Source organism: Phacochoerus africanus, chromosome 1 (genome assembly GCF_016906955.1).
Source record: "Phacochoerus africanus isolate WHEZ1 chromosome 1, ROS_Pafr_v1, whole genome shotgun sequence".
Classification (NCBI taxonomy): domain Eukaryota; kingdom Metazoa; phylum Chordata; class Mammalia; order Artiodactyla; family Suidae; genus Phacochoerus; species Phacochoerus africanus.
The window spans coordinates 133,795,798-133,818,848 of record NC_062544.1 but is presented as its reverse complement, the minus strand read 5'-3'; positions in this window follow the sequence as shown (position 1 = coordinate 133,818,848).

Below are 23,051 nucleotides of genomic sequence, written 5' to 3'. Positions count from 1 at the left end.
TAGCTGAGGAATCGGTGGCTCAGGGTAGTTAGGTGACTTTCCCGAGTTTTGCCCACATGTGGGAACTGAGATTTGATCAAAGCGAGCCTGGAGCCAAGACGTGCAGATCCACACGGTGCGAGGCAGCCGTGGGCATGGAATCATTCCCCTGGGGGTGGCGCCCTAGTGTGGCCTGGCATCTTTCAGCCCTGCCCACTGGGTGGGATAAACATATTCAATGACTGTTCCCAGGATGGGTTGCCATGGTTACCACCGGGTAACTATCTAAATAACAGAGGACTTCGATGGTAGCTAGAGCTACCATCACCCCCGTGTGTTTGACATTCTCCTCCACCCCCCAATTCCTAGTGAAACTGGAGCTGGGAAGTGGGAGGGGTGAGCCTCACAGCTAGGAGAACAAAGGGGAACAGCTCTCATGACCTGGAAATCAGTGAACGTCATTGCCTGGGAGTTAGTGCTGCTTTGCTCTCTTCCCTCCTCCTCTAATTTTACCCCAACCAGGAGGTAAGCAAGAGCCTGCCTCCAAAAGTGCATGCAGCTGCTCACACCCTCGATGCTCTTTTATGCGATTATTCTCCAGCCCCAGTCTTGCTGCATCTCTCTCTCTTCTTCCTCCTGTTCCTTCTGCCCTCACAGAAACCCAGTGTTTTAAAGGCAGCAGGCCCCTTGCTGGGGAGTCATTAAGGTTGGAGAGATGCTTACAGAGTCCTGGCTGCATCTTCCCTGAGGCCTGAGTGTTTAAGAGGTTGTCCTTTCGGAGTTCCTGTTGTGGCTCAGTGGTAACGAACCCAACTACTGTCCATGAGGATGCGGGTTTGGCCCCTAGCCCTGCTCAGTGGGTTAAGGATCCGGTGTTGCTGTGAGCTGTGGTGTAAGTCGCAGATGTGGCTCAGATCCTTCCTTGCTGTGGCTGTGGTGGAGGCCAGCAACTGCAGCTCCAATTCAACCCCTAGCCTGGGAACCTGCATTTTCTGCCATAGGCCAGTTAATTTGCTGATCCTCCACTTCCTCTTCTATAGGATGAGGATGGTGGTTGGGCCCACCTTACCTAGATTTAGCGTGCTTATGCTTCTAAAGCAGGGAGCCTCAGTACCTGTTTGCTTCTCTTAGTTCCTGTGCCCTTACCTGCCCGTGACGCTCTAAGGCTTCATGTCTGCTAAGGGCAGTTACTGAATCTCTCTTGTTCCCAACCAAGTGCAGTGATGCAAGGCTGTGCCCTCCGCAGAGAGAGAAGAGCTCGCCTTCCAGCCGGATACAGGGACTGGAGATAAGACACCTCTGTTTCCGCTCTTGACTCGCTGTGGCTGTCACCAGCGTCTGATAAGATAGTACCAGCCGGGTGGTCCCCAATAGCTCCAGAGAGAGATTAAGAGCTTGAGCTGACAGGGGCACAGAGCTTCTCAACTCTGGCAGTGGTGGCCCCCTTCATCACTTTGAGGCATGGGGTGAGGGTGGCAGAGGCTGGGGACAGGAAAAGGGGGCAAGCTGCAAAATTCCTTTCCCCAAACAGTGTTGATCCTCCCCTCCCTCCTTGCAGCAGCCCTCAAAATGTCCTGACAGCACAGGAGGAATGGGGGTGGGGTGGAGGGGGGTGGGGCTGGGTTCCCTCTAAAATCCAAGATAGGTTTGGGGTGGCAGTCTTCCAGAATTTCAGGAAGAATTTGCAAGTATGCACATTTTTTTAGGGAGAATGGGACCAGAATATTCCTCCAAATAATCCTCCAAAACCTGTAGGCAGAGTCTTCAACTCTGGCTTCTGTATCAGTGTGCTGGGTCCGCTTGTACACACTTGCAAGAACCAGTGGTTACAGTTTCAGGAACTTTGTGAGCCAGTTGCTAAGCACAAACATTAAATATTAAGAGATATAAACTTACGACGAAATAAGTTGTATGAGAAACAATGATACTGGGAGTTCCCATTGTGGCTCAGTGGTAAAACAGATACTGGGAGTTCCTGTTGTGGCTCAGCGGTAATGAACCTGACTGATATCCTCGCCTCGCTCAGTGGGTTAAGGATCCAGCATTGCTATGAGCTGTGGTGTAGATTATAGAGGCGGCTCAGATTGTGCATCGCTGCAGCTGTGGCATAGGCTGGCAGCTGCAGCTTTGATTTGACCCCTAGCCTGGGAACTTCCATATGCCATAAGCGTGGCTCTAAAAAGCAAAAATAAACAAGCACCCCCCCCCCCCAAAAAAAAAAACCCACAAAAAGATACTGAATGCTCAGCTTTTTTTTTTTTTGTCTTTTTGTCTTTTTGCCATTTCTTAGGCTGCTCTCGCGGCATATGGAGATTCCCAGGCTAGGGGTTGAATCCGAGCTGTAGCCACCGGCCTACACCAGAGCCACAGCAACATGGGATCTGAGCCGCGTCTGCATCCTACACCACAGCTCACAGCAACACCGGATCCTCAACCCACTGAGCAAGGCCAGGGATCAGAACCCACAACCCCATGGTTCCTAGTTGGATTCGCCAACTACTGAGCCACGATGGGAACTCCCTGAGTGCTCAGGTTTTATTCCTTTCTAATCGGTTTACTTCTCCAGTAGATCCTCCCTGTTCTGGGGACTGTGTATCCCTCTGGTTGTGATATGTTACTGAACAACCTTTGTCAATTCTGCATTCAGCTTGGTGCAGCATGGGCAGCTGATAAGGCCATGATGGGCGTATATGCAGCAAATGCTACAAAGCAGCCCTCTCCCACCCCTCAAACTCTTGTTAACACAGTTCCCAGCAAGTGGCAGTTCCTGCCCCGCCCATAGCCAACTTATCTGATGCCCTCCCTTGCTTATGAATACAGATCCCAGAGCCCTTCTCAAGACCCAGTGAATTTCTAGGTTGGGGGTCAAGAATCTCTCTCTCAAGAGAGCTCCACAGAGGATTTATAACATACCATAAATGAGGTGGGGGGGGGGGGTGTTGGAAGGGAGTAAGTGAGGGTAGGAGATGAGGAAGGAAAACAAACAGGAGGGAAAAGAAAGGGTTCCTGGGAGAATCTTTCCTAGTACCTGTCATAAAGTGGGTGACAGCTGAATTCTGGCATCTGCCGGCTCTTATTATTGTATAATAATATTGTATAATAAGAGGGAGACATCTGTTGTGTACTTGCTCTGGTTCAGCCAAGGTACTAAGTGCCTTCATTGTATGTTTCACCTATAACTCACCTTGATGTAAAAGCTACTTAATGTACCCATTTTACAGGTCAGGGGTCTGAGGCTTAGCTGCTTAAGTGCCTTATTCAAGGTTCTTACCCAGGAAGAATTCTATTCAAATGGCCGGAGTGAGATGATAACAGACGTACTGGCCTCAACCCAACCCCAGTGGCTGACACACAGGAGGACCTCAGTAAATGATGAACTTATGTACAAGTTGCCAACCTGCCAGAACAGCATTTTCTCTGGAGTGGGTTTAAGACTCAATGTTATTTCTTGAGAGCCACTTACTCTCTCACATGAGCAAGGAGAAATATGACTTGTCCCTCAATGTGAAAAATTGACAGAGCATCCCCAACCAGAGCTCAGGCACAGGATGGAGGGCCCATGTTATGGCTGGTAAAGCAAAGGGCTGTTCATGCCCCACTACTCCCTGGCTCACCCTCCACCTCCCCTCAGCTCCATGGCTGCTCTGAATAATTATACTTAATGCATGTCTGTCCATCCGTGAGAATAAAAGGTGGATCCTGGAGCTCCTAGCCTGGCCTAGAGGATTCAAATGCAATCACATGGAAACTTAGGAACACTGCAGGAGCCAAACAAGAAAGCCAAGTCTCTTCCTGTTGGAGCTGACAAGCATAATTAGAGACAATCTTGTGGGGCAGTTGGAGGCCCCAAATGGAGACATGAGAGACGGAAGTGGAGAGTTGGGTTGATGACCGACCATGTGAAAGGCTGTGGACTCTGGGGAAGTTCCTGTTGTGGCTCAGCAGTAATGAACCCATCTAGTATCCATAAGGACTTGGGTTCGATCCCTGGCCTTGCTCAGAGGGTTAAAGGGTCTGGCATTGCCGTGCGCTGTGATGTAGGTCACAGATGCTGTTGGGTTATGGTGTTGCTGTGGATGTGGTGTAGGCTGGTGGCTGTAGCTCTGATTCGGCCCCTGGCCTGGGGAACTTCCACATGCCAGGGTGTGGCCGTAAGAAGCAAAAAAAAAAAGAAGGTGAACTCTGGAAGTCAGGGAAGGATGCTGTGTTGTGAAATCCTAGAACAGGCAGAAATTGGAAAGGGCCACCCTCCGAAGGCCCTTGAGGCTCTGGAATAGCCTAACTCTGTAGGCCTGATGCTGGTATGGTGTTAGTTCTGTGTGACCTAAGGCTCAGAATCCGAGTGGAGCCAAAAGGCCATGGTGAGCAAGAAATCTCCCAGCTTCCCCTGGGTTTGGCAAAAGACTTCAGGGTAGCGTTGCGCTCAGGCCACAGGAAACCCTTTCCTGCCTTCCTTTCCCTACCACGCAAGTCCTGAAAGGTGGTATTTCCTTAAAACAAGGCATATAGGGATTCCGGAAAAAGAGTTTCAGAGTCAGATGGGTTCAGGAATTGCTATATAAGGAATCCTTTTCCATAGAGATGTTAGTGATCATATGAAAGGCTCTGAAAAGTTCTGCAGACAAGAATATTTTTTTCTCTTTTTACAGTCAAACCTACAGCTTATGGAAGTTCCTGGGCTAGGGGTCAAATCAGAGCTGCAGCTGCTGGCCTACACCACAGCCACAGCAACACTGGATCCAAGCCTCTCCATGACCTGTGCTGCAGTTTGTGAGGTCACTCATCCTTAACCCACCGAGTAAGGCCAGGAGTCGAATCCTGTATCCTCCTCGTAGTTCTGAAATTTCCATAAAGACCAAAGGCTGTGTCTGCCTGTTGTCTGTTACATCCCCAGCCCTGGCCACAATGCCTAACATATAATGAGTTCACAGAAGACTTCTTTCTTTTCAATGAATTAAGGAGAAAAGCACCCAAGAAGTTATTAAGGGGAAGAGAAGATTCTAGACTCAGCACAGAGTATGCTGCTGCCTCCGCTATGCGTGTTGAGTTTTATGAATAGAATCACCTAGAGGGAAAGAGAGCAGACTGTGGCCTTGGGTCAGATCTGCTTACTATCTGTTTTAGTAAGTAAAGTTTTATTGAAACATAACTACACCTATTCATTTAGGCATTGTTTACAGCTGCTTTTGTGCCACAACAGCAGAGTTGTGCAGCTGAGGCTGAGCCCAAGTGGTCTGCACAGGCTGAACTATTTATTACTTTGTCCACTTTCATGAAAGTATGTAGAGTTCGGCCCTAGAGTTGTGCAGTGTTCAACCTGCACAACCTGCATGGCAGCCATGGCATTAAGTGGGCCTCAATACAAATCCTGAAACCATCAATTTCTGGGACCAGCTACTTCTCTTCAGGGCTTGTAAGTAGTGATGTTTTGGAGCATACTCTCTCCTTTCCTACTCATGGATAGCCAAGAATAGAGATGGAGAGAGAAAACTTTGGGAACCACAGCAGAGTGGGGAGTGGCAGCCACGTTCTGTTTTTCTCCCTTCACCTCTTACAAGATTGGGGGCATGGAAATAGTCAGGGACTGGTGATGGTCTTTTTGGCTGGAAGTTGTCAAGTTCCAGCTCAGGAGCTTCTGGGTGGAAAGACAGGGACAGGAAGAAGATGGAAGAGGAGAGAGAATAGCTGTTAGGAGAAAGATGGGGTAGCCTGCAGGTGCAGCTTTGGGCCCAGCAAGGATATGTCGGTCTCCCGGTGCTTCAAATTGAATGTCTCCTCCAAATTCTAATGTTGTGATTCTAACCCCTAAAGTGATGGTATTAGGAGGGAACTCTGGGAGGTGATTAGGTTATGAGGGGGGGCACCTTCATGACTGAGATTAGTGTTCTTATAAAAGAGACTCTAGGAGTTCCCACTGTGGCTCAGTGGGCTAAGGATGAGCATTGTCTCCATGAGGATGCGGGTTCACTCAGTGGGTTAAGGATCCGGTATTGCTGCAAGCTGTGGTATAGGTTACAGATACACTTTAGACCCAGTGATGTAGACCTCAGCTGCAGCTCAGATTCAACCCTTAGCCCAAGAACTTGAATATGCAGTGGGTACAGCCTTAACAAAAAAAAAAAAAAAAGAGAGAGAGAGAGACTCTAAGAGCTCCCTTGCTCCTTCGGCCATGTGGGGTACAATAGATGTCTCTGACCTGGAGGAGGGTTGTCCCTGGACCATGCTGGCACCTTGATCTTGGACTTCCAGCATCCAGAAATGTGAGAAATAAATTTCTGTTGTTTATGTGCCACCAAATCTATGGGACTTAGTTACAGCAGCTCAGACATTCTAAGACCATGAGTCAGGGACACCAGGGAAGGTAGCTGAAGCTGGGTTGCTCCCACCCTCTGGGCAAAGTGTCTCCCCACAAGAAGCAATGAGGAAGGTGGCCCAAAGCAGAACCCAGGGGTTGGGGAAGGAGGAAGCTGAGCCTGGACTGGTTGCCTATGCTGGCGCCTGCATAGCAGAGTGATTGCCCCTGGGCTTTCAGAAGAGCCAGCCATTATTGCTGCGGTTTTCTAGTGTTGTGTAAACAACCACCCCCTAACTGGAGAGCTTAACAAAACAAACAGAATTTATTTTGCCCAGGAATCTATGGTTTGGGCAGTTTTCAGCAAGCACTGCCCATCTCTGGGCCACTCATTCTCAGCTTCGTTCCCGAGGCTAGGGTGGGCTTCCTATGAGGGTCCACAGTTCACATGTCTGGTAGAGGGTGCTGGCTGCCAGCTGGGACCTTCATGGGCATTGTCACCTGCTCCACCTGCATGTGGCCTTTCCAACAGCTCTTTGCCTTCCTCTCAGCATAGCCGTGGGTCCTAGGACCAGTGTCCCTAAGACCAAAGTGGATGGAATTTGGATCCCCTTTCAACCCTAGCCCAGAAGTTATAGGGCACTATTTCTGCAACATTCTGTTTGTTAGAAACAAGTCACTCAGACTGGCCTATATTTAAGGGGAAAATAGGTACTAAAGAACCTATGGGCTTGTTTTCACATCTCCATCAAGACACTTCCCCAAGAACAAGCTTTCAGAGTAGCCCTGCAGAGAACACAGAAACCATGAGGGGGTCTAGGACCACCGCCTCCTCCAGGCTGGGAAGGGAAAGGGAGCCTGTTTTCTCCTCCTTCCCTATCACCCACAGGCTTTGTGAAAGGGAGAACAACCTCTCTGGCCACATACAAGCCCCGGAGACAACTCTTAGTGGCCCCTGGGAAAGAGTTGGCAAAGTCTCTAAGTCAGATGCCAGATCAAGCTTTACAATGAGTAGGACAGAGACTTAAGATGCCAAGTGAGACTGTTGTAATGATCAGAAGCGATGACGAAGTTACTGAATGAGATTAAAAGTTGTTTAAGTATTCCTTTACTGCTTGGAGTGGCAGGGCCAGCTGGGGGTCTGGTTTCCACGGAGCACTGATGGGAACAGAAACTGCAAAAGTAAAAACAGTCTGTATTTTTTCCCCAAAATGGGTAAGTGGAGACTCCTGTCATATTGGTTTCATTCTGATAGGGATGCAGTAGGCATAGGTAGTTGTAGACGTTCCAATAAAGGATCTTAGAGAGGGAAACCTAGGGGATGTTGGGAGATCACTGTAGGTGAATAATTGCTCAAGAAAGCCATGAGAACAAGGAAGGCTTGCTTGACTAGTGCAGGTGCGGGAGAATTGCCTCAGGTCATTAGATGGTGGATGGGATGAGGCCTACAGGAGTTTGAGGACCACCCTTCGGCTGATGAGAATACACACCTTACCATATACCGAGGAGGAGCTAGTACTCTAAGAGGAAGAGATGGTCTTTTCCAACCCCCACTCCCCCACTCCCCTAGCCCACCGGGTCCTAGGGGCAGTGCTTACGTGCCTGCCCGCTGGTACCTCTCACAAGCGTCCTATCTTAATAAATCTATTTCTTGCCTATCACTTTGTCTCTCACTGAATTCCTTCTGTGTGGAGGCATGAAGAACCTGAACCTTAGTGAGCCCAGATGCCAGGTGAGTGATTCTAATTTAAAACTGTGGGTTCAAGTCCCAGCATGTGGGTTCAAGCCCCAGTCTGGGTTTAGGGTGGTTTCAAGTCCCAATCTGGGTTCTGGCTAGGTTCAGGCATTAGAGCTGTCAGTTTCAATTGGAAGGACATTCCTCTGTGGTTTGATAACACCAACATTTACTTTTCAGGCCCTATATTTGGGTGAAATTAGGGGAATGGGATAAATTGATCTCTAGAGGTCTTTCCAGGACTAACAGAGCCTGGGTGCTGACAGTTTACTTAGGAAACAGTCACTAAGAAGCCCTGAATTTCAAGAAACCATCACTAAGAAAATAGCTTGAGGAGGAATTAGCTCTGCTCTCTGATTTTGCTGTAGGAGAAATAGTTACCTACCATCTTTCCCTGTCTCTTTCCCCACGTCTCTCTCCAGCCCCTCCCTGATCACTGCCTCACACACACAGCCTGAGTACTGATCTGACTACTTTAACAAACTTCCAGGAATTCCTGTCGCCCTTTAGGCACAGCGGAAACAAATCCCACTAGTATCCATGAGGATGTGGGTTTGACCCATGGCCTTGCTCAGTGGGCAGGAGATCTGGCGTTGCCGTGAGCTATGGTGTAGGTCACAGATGCGGCTCAGATCCTGAGTTGCTGTGGTGAGAGTGGTATAGGCCGGCAGTTATAGCTCCGATTTAACCCCTAGCCTGGGAACTTCCATATGTCGAGGGTCTGGCCCTAAAAAAATAAAAGCAAACTTCTAGCAGTGGAGTCAAACTCCTGGCCCAGACATCTTGACTATGGGGAGTCAGTTCTACAGCTTCTTGTCTTGAAAGCGTTCCTACTCAGAGTGTGGTCAGGGAACCGTCTGCATCACCTTGGGGCTTGTTAGAAATGCAGACTCCTGGGCACTATCCCTGACCTCGTAGATCAGAATCTACATTTTATAAAAAGTTTTCCCATGGCATTCAAATCGATGTGAAAGTTTGAGACGTATTTTAAGGATCCCGGACTCTTGGCTCTTTCACAATTCTTCCTCCATCTATTTCAAGACATCTGGAGCTAAAAGGTTCTCAAAGGTGAATCTTCTCCATTTCTGACCCCTCAAGTACCTGGCCACCCCCTTTTGAGGTGGCTGTTCTTTGATGGCTGGAGAGTCTAGGCATAGCTCACCATCCATCAATTGCTAAAAAGAATCAAGCTGTAGTTCAAGCACTTGAATTTAAAATACCCTTGACTCTGCATGTGGAGAAACGTTGGCTGGAAATACTTATGGTAAATGGTTTATATTCAAATAGCCATTTGTGAAAAACCGTCCCCGTTTCTTCTAAATCCCTTCTGATTCCGGCATCACTACAGCAAGGTTTCTGAACACCCTGGAGCCATTTCCAACCCATGTACCTCCGTCTTTAGTTAATGTCAAAAGGCTTGTCTCGTTGCAAATCTCAGAAACATTTCTGTCATAAGGTTGCTTGCCTATAGCTATTTGTATAAAAAGCCCAATGAGCATTGAAAGGTACTAAAAATCCTTCTGTCCACTGGAAGTAAAGCACCACTGTGTTTGGCTGTTGTGCAGACTTCTCCCCCCCGTCCCCCCCCCGCCCTCCCCCACCCCCAGCCCCCAGCCTCATACCAAGGACCAAAAAACCAACAGGGGAAGGTTTGTCATTTTGGACACTCGCAGCCCTAGATAGTTAGACGGAGAGAGGCTCTCATCGGACCTGATGAAATACCGCCTGCACTTCTAGGCATTTCCATCTAGAACACAGTTGGCTTAGCCAAGTGACAGCAGTCCAGAGGTGGACTCGGTCTATTTCTTGGCCTGTGGCCGAAAGGATATCACCCCCTAAGATAGCCCACCTTAGAAGCAAGACTTGCCAGCACCCAGCACTTCTAGACTCCAGATGAATAATAATATAAGTGGGCTTTTTTTTTTTTTTTTTTAAATGCCTGCTTGCATCTGCTCAGCCTCCTTGTGATTGTTAAACTTCCAAAATTTGGAGTCCCTTAAAAGCAGAGCCTGGAGTTTCACAGCGGCTCAGCAGAAACAATCTGACTAGTATCCACGAAAACGAGGGTTCAATTCCTGGCCTCGCTCAGTGGGTTGGGGATTCCATGCTGCCGTGAGCTGTGATGTAGGTTGCAGACGCAGTTGGGATCCCGAGTTGGTGGCTGTGGTGTAGGCGGGCAGCTGCAACTCTGATTTGACCCCTAGCCTGAGAACCTCCATATGCCATTTAGGTCACAGGGAATTTCTTTGAGAGGTGATCCTGGAAGGAGGAATAAGGGTGGGGAGGCAGGAGAGTGACACAGAGGAGGAGCCCAAGCTGGTGTTAAGGGGACTTCTGTGAGCAGCTCTAAGCCTTGGCATCACATTGCAGTGGGGCCTCTGAGAAGCACAGAGATAGCTCCACGACAGCACCCCAAAAGTGAGGGATTTGGAGCTCTCTTCCACCACTTTCTAACCTAGTTGGTGAAAGGTTGTACCTGGGGCCATTGAGCCCTCTGCCCTTTTGGCATGTACTTCAGTACCAGCCAGGCAAGTTCCCTGGGCACGGAAGGCCTAAAGCCTAGAGCAGAAGGATGCTTGGCTTTGCCTAAGAAGGTTGTGGGGCCTGCAGGTGGGCATCAGCTCAGGCAGAATGGCTCATTGTGGGCACAGTCAGAGGCTACTGCCTCATCTCTCAGTACCTCTAGGAGACAGTTTGGACTAGCTTGACTTTAGGACTAAGAGGGAGGTTCAGACAGGTGGGAAGCAGGGCCTTGGCGGCCCAGCACAGGCTAGGTGACTCCAGACTCTCTTTCCAGAAGCTGCTACACTGTCCTAAAAAGCACTGAGAGGAGACCAACCATCACATTTGCCTGGGACTGGCCCAGATCTAGCACTGGAAGTGCCACATCCTGCAAAACTATCACCCTGGACACACTGGTGTGTTTGGTGGCCTTCATGGGGTTGCTCGGCCTCTGCAGCTCCTGGCTCCCCACCTCAGCTCCCTCCTGGGTGGCTGCATGCAAATGGGTTCCAAACAATCTTTCTCTCTTCTCTTGCTCTACTTCTGCATTCTGGTGAGGCTATTTCCAAGAAAAACCCTGATAAAAGTGGATTTCATATGGTGGTTTTCCCTGAGTGGACCTTTTATGTAGGAGACCAGAAAGGCTTTTTTTTTTTTTTTCCTTCCTTTAAAGGGGGCTCATTTAATCTGATGATGCTGGGGGGGGGGGATGGTGTGATGACTATAGATGGAATTTGATTTATTTGCTAAGTGTCCGTTATTGTTTCATTGTTTCACTAGGGGCTTTTTCTTCTTAATGAAAAATGTGTTTGTCTACACACAGCCTAATAGTCAGTTTGTGTATACAATTTCCTAGGGCTACAATAACAAAGTGCCACAGACTGGGTATCTTGAGCAACATAAATTTATTGTGTCACAGCTCTGGAGGCTGGAAGTTCAAGATCAACCTGTCTGCAGGGTTGGCTGTGAGTGGTAATCTGGTCCTAGCCTTGCTCCTGGATTACTGATGGCCGTCTTCTGCCTATGTCTCTTCACATCTTCCCTCTATAGGTATCTCTGCGTCTACATTTCCCGTTTGTATAAGGACACCAGTCATATGGCTTAGGTGCACCCTCATGACCTCATTTTGACTTGATTGCCTCTGTTAAGACCCCATTTCCAAATATGGCCACATTCAAAGTACTGGGGATCAGGATTTCAATGTATGAATAAGGGGCGGGGGGCATAACTCAGAGTTGCCACTGTGGATCAGTGGGTTAAGGACCTGATATTGTCTCTGTGAGGATGCAGGTTCCATGCCTGGCTGGGTGCAGTGGGTTAAGGATCTGGTGTTGCTGCAGCTGTGGTGTAGGTCAAAGCTGTGGCTTGGATTCCATCCCTGGCCCAGGAAGTTCCATATGCTGCAACCGTGGCACTGCCCCCCTTAAAAAAAGAGGGGTATAACTTAATCCATAACACTGTGTTCCCCAGGATAAGTGAAATCATTGAAATCTGGACATAGCCATTCCTCCCTCTTCTCCCCCATCACATGTCATTCTGTTTGCTGGTCTTGGGGGCTCCCAGCAGGTCGGCTCTATCTCTTTTCTGAGTATCTCAGGAGAAAAGCATAGTCTTCCCATGGAGTCACAGCCATTCATTTACTCATTCACATGTTCAGCTAACATTGATTGAGCTCCTGTGAGTGCCAGGCATTGGACTAGATGCTGGGAGTGGAGGGGTTCTGAATGTGAACAAGACCCATCCCTGTCCTCACTAAGCTCACACAGGGGAGTGGAGAGATACTTGTCTTTAGGGTCACATGGGCTTTGATTCAAAATCTGCCTTTAATTTGCTGCAGCTGTGTGTCCTGTGGCATCTGTGCCCAGCTTCCTCTATCTTTGCTGAAGGGCGGTTGTGAGGACTAAGGCAGAGTCTGATGATGTGCCCAGCATGGCGTCTGGCACACAGTAGGGTGTGGTGGATGTCTGTTTAATGAATGAAAAGTATGTGCTCAACTCATAGAATCAAAGAGATAATTAGTAACAGCGAATGGTATAAGCAGATAAAGGAGAATACAAATAAGAGAGCATTAACCCAGGCTGCAGAGGGCTGTGGCAAGTGTGATTTAGGTCTGTTGAACACAGTTCTCTGGTCTCCCATCCCCCAGGCTGTGGGTCCCCTTGAAGCTGGCCTGAAGCACCTTGCCTCCTTGATGCTGGGTCAGGCCAATGACAGGATGACCACTGAAGAAAAACTTTCTCCTCCTCAGTGATGGGCAGGGGAAGTGCAAGGACAGTGATGCCCACCCTGTAATGACAATTGCGTGTTGGGAGAGAGGGATTATGTGTAGATGGCAGTCATTGTTCCAAGCTGTATAGAAGAAGACATGCAGAAAAGGGCAGACTTAAGTGATGAGATGTAAAGAGAAGAAGGGTGGAAACTAATGAAACCGATAGTATTATCTAAGACCCTGCATCCAGCCATGCTTGAAGCTCATCCCACTCCTGAGCATCAATTGTGTATATCAGTACATTCCTTATATCCTCTTAATTTGAGTTCGGCTTGGACATTTGCAGCCAAAGGGTCCCTGCCTGTACATGGTTATAAACAAAGTTTTACAATTCCATTAATCCTGAAAAGCAGAATCAACTTAGGTTTCCCAAAGAACATGATGCGTGGGCCACCTTCAGAGATAAGTCACTTCCCACACAGCCAAGGGGCCTGGGGGCATTTATGGGGAAGCTGTGGGTGCAAAGACAGTGGGGTGTGAAAGGGAGGGTCTGTTCAGGGTCAGTGAGGAGATGGCTGGGTCGTTTTATTGGGGATGGGGGAGGTGATGATTAAAAAAGTGTCCAACCACATGATGAAGGGTCCCTCTTCACCAAGTAAGGCTCCCCTCCCCTTGGGAGGAAAGGATGGGGGAAGGGAGCTATTTGAATATGGAGCAATCCAGTCTCCAGATTGTAGAATGAGGGGGGCACCCATGTCCCCCACATTTCTCTCATGTCCTTGTACCCACCCTGATGAAGGTAAATGAATGGGAGGGACTCCTTCATAGGGAAGCAGAGGCCCCCATTCTGCTCAGGGCCTAGGTTTCCTTTGTCTAAAACACTAGCAGATCCAGGTGGGCAAAGGCCCAGAAAGGGGACCTGCCACTAACCATAGACCTCAAAATGCTTCAGTTTCCTCTTCAGATGGAAAGATGGGAACCTGAATGCACAGTTAGGTGGTGGGGTGGACAGAATAATGGCCCTCAAAGATGTCCACTGTGAATCTCTGGAACCTGTAGGTATATTTTTTTACATGATGGAGGGGTTTTTCAGGTGTGATTAAGCTAAGACTCTTGAGACAGGGAGATGAGCCTGGATTATCCTGGTGGGCCCAGTGTAATCATCAGGGTCCTTAGATAAGCAAGGCAGGACGGTAGTCAGGAAAGGAGATGTGATAATAGAAGCAGAAGCTAGAGTGATTTAATTGTGGATGGGACCATGAGCCAAGGCACGTGGCCAGACTCTAGCAGCAGGAAAAGGCAAGGGGTGGATTCTCCCCTACAGCCACCGGAAAGAACACAGCCCTGTTGATGCCTTGATTTTAGCCCATAAGACCCATTTTCAACTTTTGAACTGTGGAACTGTGAGATAATAAATTAGTATCACTCTAAGTTCCTAAGTTTATGATAATTTGTTACAGCAGCAATAGAAAACTAATACAGTGCAAAAGCAACATGGATCACAAGTATGTGAAACAGTAGAATGTTTCAAATGTGTGGGCTTTAGGGCCAACTTAACCCAGGTTTGCAAACCAGCTCTGTGACTCTTTCAGCCTGAGAAGGTATCCAAGTTCTCTGGGCCTCAGTTTCTCTCACTGTGGCACGTGTTTAGTAAAACCCACCTCGTACAAGAGTTGGAAAAAATCATGTGAGATTATGTGTACAATAATAATCACAATGGGGGAGTTCCCCCTGTGGCACAGTGAGTTAATGAGCTGGCTTGTCTCTGTGAAGGTGCCAGTTTGATCCCTGGCCTGGTGGTGCAGTGGCTGAAGAGGATCCAGTGTTGCTGCAGCTGTGGTGCAGGTCACAGCTCCAGCTCAGATTCGATCCCTGGCCCAAGTTCCCTATGCCACAGGGGTGTCCTCCACAAAAAAAAATCATAGTGCCTTATATGTAGTAGATGCTCAAGAAATGTTAGCCATTTTCCTTTTCATTTTTTAAAATCATGATATGTGGGAAACTTTTTAAAAAATTTGGTGGTTCATGTTCAATGTAAAAAATATATACACTCTTATCTTCTTTAAGGTGGTTATCTTCTGACTCTTCCCCTGGAGTGTGTAGGGATGTCGTTTGTTACATAAAACAAGAGAACTATGAAGGAGATTTTATGAACACTTTTAATAACAATTTTTACATTTATATGGTGTTTCATGGGCTATGCCTAAATGCATAAACCGGTAGCAAAAAACAAAACAAGGACAATACAGAGTTACGTTAAACACGACCAAACCACACCTTAATTTTATAACCATCTATTTTAAAACATTTCCATTGACTGAAGAAAGGTTATCGGTTGCTTCAAATTATTGGCCTTCTGATGCGGAAATAAGGGCTTTTTCCATTTATGAAGTACTGTGTGGTGTCCTGTGCACTTTCTCAGACATGCTCCCATTTTGCAGAGGAGGGAACTGAGTTTTCCAGGGACCCATGTCCTTGGTTTCAGCACTGGGACAGGTTGGAGTACCCAACAGCCTTTTCCACTCCGCTCACAGGTGAGCACAGCCAGTTCCAGTTATTGCTGTTGTTATTTTTAATAAAGAGTTCTATTTATTTCTTTTTACTGCATATGGAAATTGCCAGGCTAGTGATGGAATCAGAGCTGCCAGCCTACACTGCAGCCACAGCAATACCGGATCCAAGCTGCATCTACTACCTATGCCACTGCTTACAACTAGGCTGGATCCTTAACCCACTGTGTGAGGCCAGGAATCAAATCTGCATCCTCACAGATACTATATCATGTTCTTCACCCACCGAGCCACAACTGGAACTCCCAGTTCCATGGTTTTAAATGCTATCATGTGCTCAAGATTTCTAAAAGCATATCTCTATCCCCAACCTGACCCTTGCACACCAACCATATTCATATATCAACTGCTTACCTGACATCTTCATCTAGGTGTCTGCTGGGTACTGCTGACTCATCCCGAAAGGGACTCCTGATCTTTCCCTTCCGTGGCCAGTTCCTCTCAATGAGTCGCATAGCCAGCTCAAGTCCTAGGGCCTTTCTGAGCACTCCTCATTTTATTACACCTACATCCAATTTATCCTAGAGTACTGCTAGCTCCATCCCTACATCTCATCATCTCTATTGCTCCCACCTTTAGCTGGATGCCATCAGCATTCCTTGATGTACTACAATAGCCTCCTGTGTGGTCTCCCTGCTTTGTGCTTGCCTTACCACAATCTTTTCTACAGAGGGACCAAGGTGCCTGTGAAAACCCCAGATTTGATCATGCCTTTCTCGCACTTAAAATTCTGTGGTGGCCTCCTGTTGTACAAACTAAACTCTTTACTGTGTCCTCTGAGATAGGGCCTATAAAGAGCATGTTCTAGCTGAGGTGATGTGGAAAGGGAAGATAGCAGAGACTGTCATGAAGTCTACTTTAGGGGAACTCGAACTGAGACATCTTATAAGCTCTCTACATAAGGGGAAAATCAAGTCCCTGATGGAAATTGTCAACACACTCTATGGTCTTCTTAACTTATATTATTCTTCCAGAGTAATAAAAGCTCTGATTTGTATTTGGCACATGACTGCAATAAAGACTAAGTTTTCACTCTCCTTTGCCACCAGGTGTAGCTTATATGACCAAGCTATGGATAATGCAATATAAAGGCTTATCTGTATAATTCTGGGAAGTGTCCTTTACTGTAGAGGGCAGCCCTTTCCTCATTCCTGCTAGCTGCAGCGCAGATGTAACTGTCAGAGTTCCAGCAGCCATTCTGAACCATGAGGTAACCTTGACACAGGAACAACACAGTAGAACACAAGAACAAAGAGGTCTGGATCTCTGATCACTTGAGAAATAATGCTACATCAACCCCAGATGCAAATCTCCACACCTTCCTACCCTTTTATTTAGAGTTTGTCTCTTAAAGCAGAAACAAATGCTAACTACTCTGGGGGCTGGGCCTGGCAAGACTAGGAGCAGAGAAAACAGTGTGGTCATGACTGCAACCCTCTAGGCAAAAGGCTTAGGTGGGATGGTAGAGATAGAGAGATGCGGAAAGATTGAGAAAGGTATAGGATGTAGCAGCCTTGATACTGAATTAGCAATGGAGCATGAGCATATGACTGAAGAAGGTCAAAAGTGCCTCCCAGTTTTCTGGCCTGAGCAACCGCATGGTTGCAAGTGACAGTTGCTGTGTTAGGGACCCAGAGATCACACAGTGAACATTTTTGTGAAAGAGTTTTGTTAGGCTCTTTATGTCTGGCATTTTGTCATCTGAATCAGTGTATTTATGTCACAAATTTGCACTGAAATGACTCATGATTTAAATCAATGCATATACTATTGCTATTGTGTGAAATTATGCTTTTCCAAATATCTGTAATTTCTCTTTCTCATGAAGAGAAATGCTCTCCTTAGAGCATATTTTTAGGGTCTGATTTTTCAGGTAACAATATTATTTTCCATTTGGACTCTGGGTCATTCTAATATATGATACCCATACACATTGAACCCTGGGCTCTTGCTGAGTATAAGGAATGGGGTGAGAGAGAGTTTCCTTATTCACAGGCCTTCCTTACATTGGATTTATGATCTGGTGAGGGGAGGGGGTAGTTCTGAAATGTGCTTGGCACTTTAACTCATTTGGCCTTTCTTCTTATTTGGGTTGGCAAAGTCACTCATCTCCTTTATAAAAGCTTGGCACATTGGGGATGGTATTTTATATTTTTTATGTTAAGCTGGAATTTCCGGATTGGGTTGTGTAGCATATGGCTCTATTTTTACTAGGTTCTGGTGGGCTTACAAAGGAATTTTTTCTCTTTTGTTTATTTCATGCTGGAGTTAAAGATCTGATCCCCGTGGAGGAGGAGGGGAAGAACTAGCAGGGGAGAGATCGTCTATCCAAACACAAGTCTATCCAACACAAGTCACATTTTGGTTCCAATTCTGAGCTCTGGTTATCCTCAGACTCTGGGCCAGAATCCTAAACACAAGGGAAATGAACTGCACTGAGGTCCTTTTTCTCACAAAACAATTTGGCTTCATATTAAACTATTACCCCCAGGCATCTAGTTGTGGACCAGTTGGGTGGGGATGTGAGTCCCTCACTCTGTTTCTCAGTAGAATTGTTTATCCATCAGCTGCATAAAGACTTCCAAGCTCATTGACTGCTTTGGAAGAAAATGATCCTAGGTAGCCAGCCTCTAAAATGGCCCACAGCCCTCTCCACCTCCTGATATTTTACACCATTGTATAGACCTCTTTCCCTTTGAGAGGGCTGATTGTGTAATCAGTTGGATTCTACTGAAATGAATAATGTAACTTCTGAAGCTAAATCGTAAAAGGCATTGCAGCTTCCATCATTTTGCTCTTCTCTGATGGCTCATTTGGGGCAGCCAGCTGCCATGTTATGAGAACACTCAAGCAATCCTACAGGGAGATCCATGTGGTAAGGAACAGGTGACTCTTGCCATCAGCCATGTGAGCGAGCCATCTGGGAGACCCGGTCAAGCCTTCAGATGACAGCAGCTCCTGTTGACATCTTGACAGTAACTTCTTGAGAGACTCCAAGCCAGAACCACTCAACTAAGCTGCTCTCAGATTCCTGACTCATAGAAACTGTGAGATAGTAAATATTTGTTGTTCAAAGCCACTGAGTTTTGGAGTAATATTTTACCCAGTAATAGATAACTAAAAGACATGCCGATACAGCTTGAGAATCTTACTCAACTCATCATTGTTGAAATAAAGCAGCAAAACAAAAGCTTCTAACAGGGAACATCTTCCGTCTTTTTCTTTTTTTTTTTTTCTCATTTTAAACCTTAAAAACACTTCTTTGGACTATCATTGTTAACAGATGTGGTGACCTTTTGTCCTTTGTGGTTGCTTATCATCAATTTCCTTTACCTCATGGCAATTCAAGTTTCTATTTGGGATTTGGTTCTCCCCTTATGTAGAAAGCCTGGTTAAAATGATTTAGTTTGGGTTCCATTAAAGCAGACTTTGAGACAGGAACTTGAGTGCAAAGTGATTTAATTGGGAGAAGTTTCCAGGAAGCATTGAGAAAATGTGGACTGGAGACATGGGAAGGAGGAAGCCAATATCCCTTCATGGCATTAAAGCCGAGCTTATCTTTGTGGGCACCTGAGCCCAGTCACACTGACTTTCTGAGAAGGCACATCTTTCAGAATTTCTCTCTCAGGTACAAAGAGCCTGGGTCATTGATCTTCCAAATCCTGTCTTTCATTAGTTGATGGTGGTCCATTACCCTGAGAGAGGAGTATTTCTGTATGGAGGTGAACCTGTAGGTAACTTGTGGGTTAGGCCAAAAGGGTGGGAGTGGGCATTGAGACAACCTTCTATAGAAGGCAATTCCTTGTGACTACTTTCCCCTGGGAAAGTCACATTCTCCCGTTCTCCATTCCAGTTGGCAGAGAGGGATGGAGAGAGGTGGGAGGGAGAGGATAAATTGACCAGACTTCCTCAGGCACTTTCTCAGCATAATCTCATTCTCTAGCAGGATAGCAGCTTAGAAATCTCTCATGGACTTAGAGGCATTTGGGCCAGATTCTTCCAGATTCCAGACTGTAGCTTTCTTCTGCCTGGTTTCTGGGTGTTGCAGAAGTCCCTTGGTTCCTGTCCATCCCAGATTGGTCCCAGACTTGATTTATACATGCAAGTCTCCCGTAAAGTCCATGAACTCTTGACATCCTTTCAATAAGTTCCTCTTTCCACAGGTTGGCAGAGCAGGGTTCTGTTGCCCTTAAAAAAGAAGCCTGAGATTATGGATCTCACTGAAATTAATAGTAAAATTCACACTTTTTCCAACCCAAATCCCAGCAGATGGGATAGATTTAAGAACTTGCTAAATGGAGTCTAAAGGTCATCTGTATGAGCAAGATATTCAAGAAGGCTTTGAAAAAGAAATGTGAGGCTACAGAGATCTATGATAGCATTAAGCAGGAAGTACAGTTTCTAGAACCACTGGTTTAAAGATGAAATTGTCACTGCCTGGTTGAATTTGGCAGACAAATATTCCATTTTCTGGAGCAGAGAAGCCTCTCCCTCGGTTGGACAAGAGCTGAGATCCTGTGTATAAAACTTGCTCTCAGTTTCAAAGGTCAACACTCAAATTGTACATCTGCAACCCTCTTATTAAGGACCAAAGACTGGAGAGGAATGATATTTAAGCACGACCTGACAATCTTGACTTTTTTCATTCTCTATCTCCCCCTGCTCCTTCCCTCATCCCCCTCTCACTTTCTCTTGCTCCCATTCATATGCCAGCACCTGTGGACATCATCAATTCAAAACTTTTATTAGTTGATCAGGAAAGGATGAAGGAAGGCTACTTGTATCTGAGAATCATCAGAAATAATGCTGATCATCTTCACCAGGTATAACTGGCCACTAAACTATTTGCACCACTTTGTTTGGTGCTAGGGGTAGGAAATAAACAGTCTCTGAAAGTAATTTGTTTTCCATCTGACAGTTTTGGGCATGGTGACCATTATCATAGTAGCATGGCATAATGGTTGAAATCAGAGTTTGTATTCACATAGCCTGGGTTCAATTCCTGGCTTCTTTTTCCACTTGCATAGTTGTCATTTCTTTAGGTCTTAGATTCATCATCTGTAAAGTGGAGTAATAACACCCACTACATGAAATTCTTGGGATTAAATAATACAGGGCTTGCAGAGCTTACAGTAAATGCTTAATAAATTCCTTATTATTTATACCAGTGGGAATCATAGCTGGAAGCAAATGGCACATACAGATTGGGTCACTTGAGGGGAGGTTCATAAAAGGACTGGTTACAAAGTGTGAGCAGATTATAGGGAGGCCATAAGGCAGAGTGTAGTTACCAAGGGCTGTTACCACCCCTAGGCAGGGAAGGGGTGAAGGGAGAGAGGTTCACCAGGACCCTAACACTGAGAGAGCTGTATAAAGAGGCCACCTGACAAAATTAATAAGACCTGCTGCCTGCCCATGGTGACCATCAGGGAGGAAGGTGGAGAGATAGCCCTCCTAACCTCAGCCCCTCCCATCTTCCTAGCATTCTCTTGATGGTGGTCCCCATTGGATGACCCATCTAGGGCCAGTGCACAGAAGAAGCAAGGAGGGGATGAGGACAAGGCACCTTCATAGGGCACAGAATGAGGTGGAACTGGTACAGTGTGGCTATGGAGTGGAGCCTAGGAAATGTCCAGGCTATGAGGGTTGCTGCATCGTCTGGGGGACCTAAAAGAAAACTGGAGAAAAGCCAGAGCTTCCATTGAATGTGTAGATGGCATGGCTATGGAATTTTCTTCTCTGTTACCTAAAGCTATTCTGTGTTAACCTGCCATTAATTTGAAATTATTAGGGTTCCTCTTTTTCCAATCTCCCCACCTTGTTTAAAAGAATATTCAATTGATTAAAGCAACCTCTCCTCCTCTTTCCTCAGTTATTTCTAGAAGTTTCTAAATCTCAGCTCATTTCCAATTGCCAACTTCCCAGTGAGCCTGTGGATGCACTTTTGACTTACAATGACTAGAAGGTCAACACTTTCTCTCCTCGCTAAAGCTACATGAGGTGGGAGCATGAATGGTGCACTGGGACACTCAATTATACATCTTGGCTGGGCCCTTAGCAGCCAGCTTTGCTTTTTAGAGTTAGCTGAAGGTTTTATAAGTGTGGCTTACTTACTTGAGAAAGTTTTTTTATATCCTTGTACTTTGATTGTTTCATTGGGACCCCATGTTTTAAAAATAATCCTTCATTTGAAAATGTATTGGGAACTTATTGTGGGTCAGCAGCTTAAGAACCTAACATAGTATCTGTACGGATGTGGGTTCAATCCCTGGCCTCGCTTAGGGGGTTAAGGATCTGGCATTGCCGTGAGCTGTGGTTTAGGTCCCAGATACAGCTCAGATCTGGTGTTGCTGTGACTGTGGCATACACATATAGCTGCAGCTCCAATTCAACCCCTATCCCTAGGAACTTCTGTATGGTGCAGGTGCAGCCATCAAAAAGAAAAAAATTTTTGAATTAAAAAAAAGAAAATGTATTGGTTTATTTATAAAAATTTAAAATATTATATTTTGAATTTATGTAATTAATCAGTGAACTACACTTCATTTAAAAAATTTACAGTAATCCTCAATTCCACCCAGATACTGGGAGACTAGGTATATCTTTATACCTAGTCTTATATCTTTAGCAAACTGTTTTGAAATACCCACATTGATTACCCAATTTAAAAAGTTTAGGAGATCCCTGCTGTGGGTTAAGAACCCCACATAGTACCCATGCTGATGTGGGTTCAATCCCTGGCCTCAGTCAGTGGGTTAAGGATCCAGCTGTGGCGCAGATTTGACCCCTAGGCTGGGAACTTCCATATGCTGCAATTGTAGCCCTAAAAAAAAAAAAAAGAAAGAAAAACAGTTTAGAGTGAAATGTCTGCTGAGAATTGGACATTCTGATTCTTAGCTTTTTGAAGATGACCAGGCTTTTATAACCCTCACCTTGAGCAGTCATAGCTGTGCCCCCTCCCTCAAAGGCTTTTGCATGTGAGACAATCCCTTTGGGACAGAGGGCTTTTCAACTGACCACCAACAGCACTTCTAATAGTTTGGGCATCAAGGCCTTCCTTGAAGGGGGATCTAGGAAGACATTCCCTGCTTCCTCCATAATGACCTTGAGGGAAGATGCAATTTCACACTCATCTTGTGCATGGAGGACCTGAGATTCCACCTGAGACCAGAAGATCCTAAAACTCTAAGTCCACAAGCCACTCTGTGGCACTCTTAGGACAAGAGTTTTATATTCATAGGTTTTCTACTTTTGGAAAGGAAATTGAGGAGTTCCAGCTCTGGCGCAGTGGTTAATGATCTGGCTTGTCTCTGTGGAGGTGCCAGTTTTCTCCCCAGCCCAGTGCAGTGGGTTAAGGATCTGGTATTGCTGCAGCTGGGGCATAGGTCATGCTGGCTCTGGCTCCAGTTCGATCCCTGGCCTGGGAACCTCCATATGAGTTGGCTACAGCCAAAAAGAAAAAAAAAAGAAAGGGAATGGAGTGCACCTACCACTCTACATGAATTTTATTGCTACTATAACAACTGCCCATGAACCCAGTGGCTTGAAACATCACATTTATTATTTGACAGTTTCAGAGGCCTACAATCAGAGTGTGGCGGGGCTGAGTTCCTTCTGGAGCCCCTAGAAGAGCATCAGCTTCCTTGCCTTTTCCAGGGCTTGAGGTCACCAGTGTTGCTTCCTTTGTCTTCAGAGCCAGTGGCTCAGCATCATCAACCCCCCACTATACTTTTGACCTCTGCTACCATCATCATGTCTCTTGTC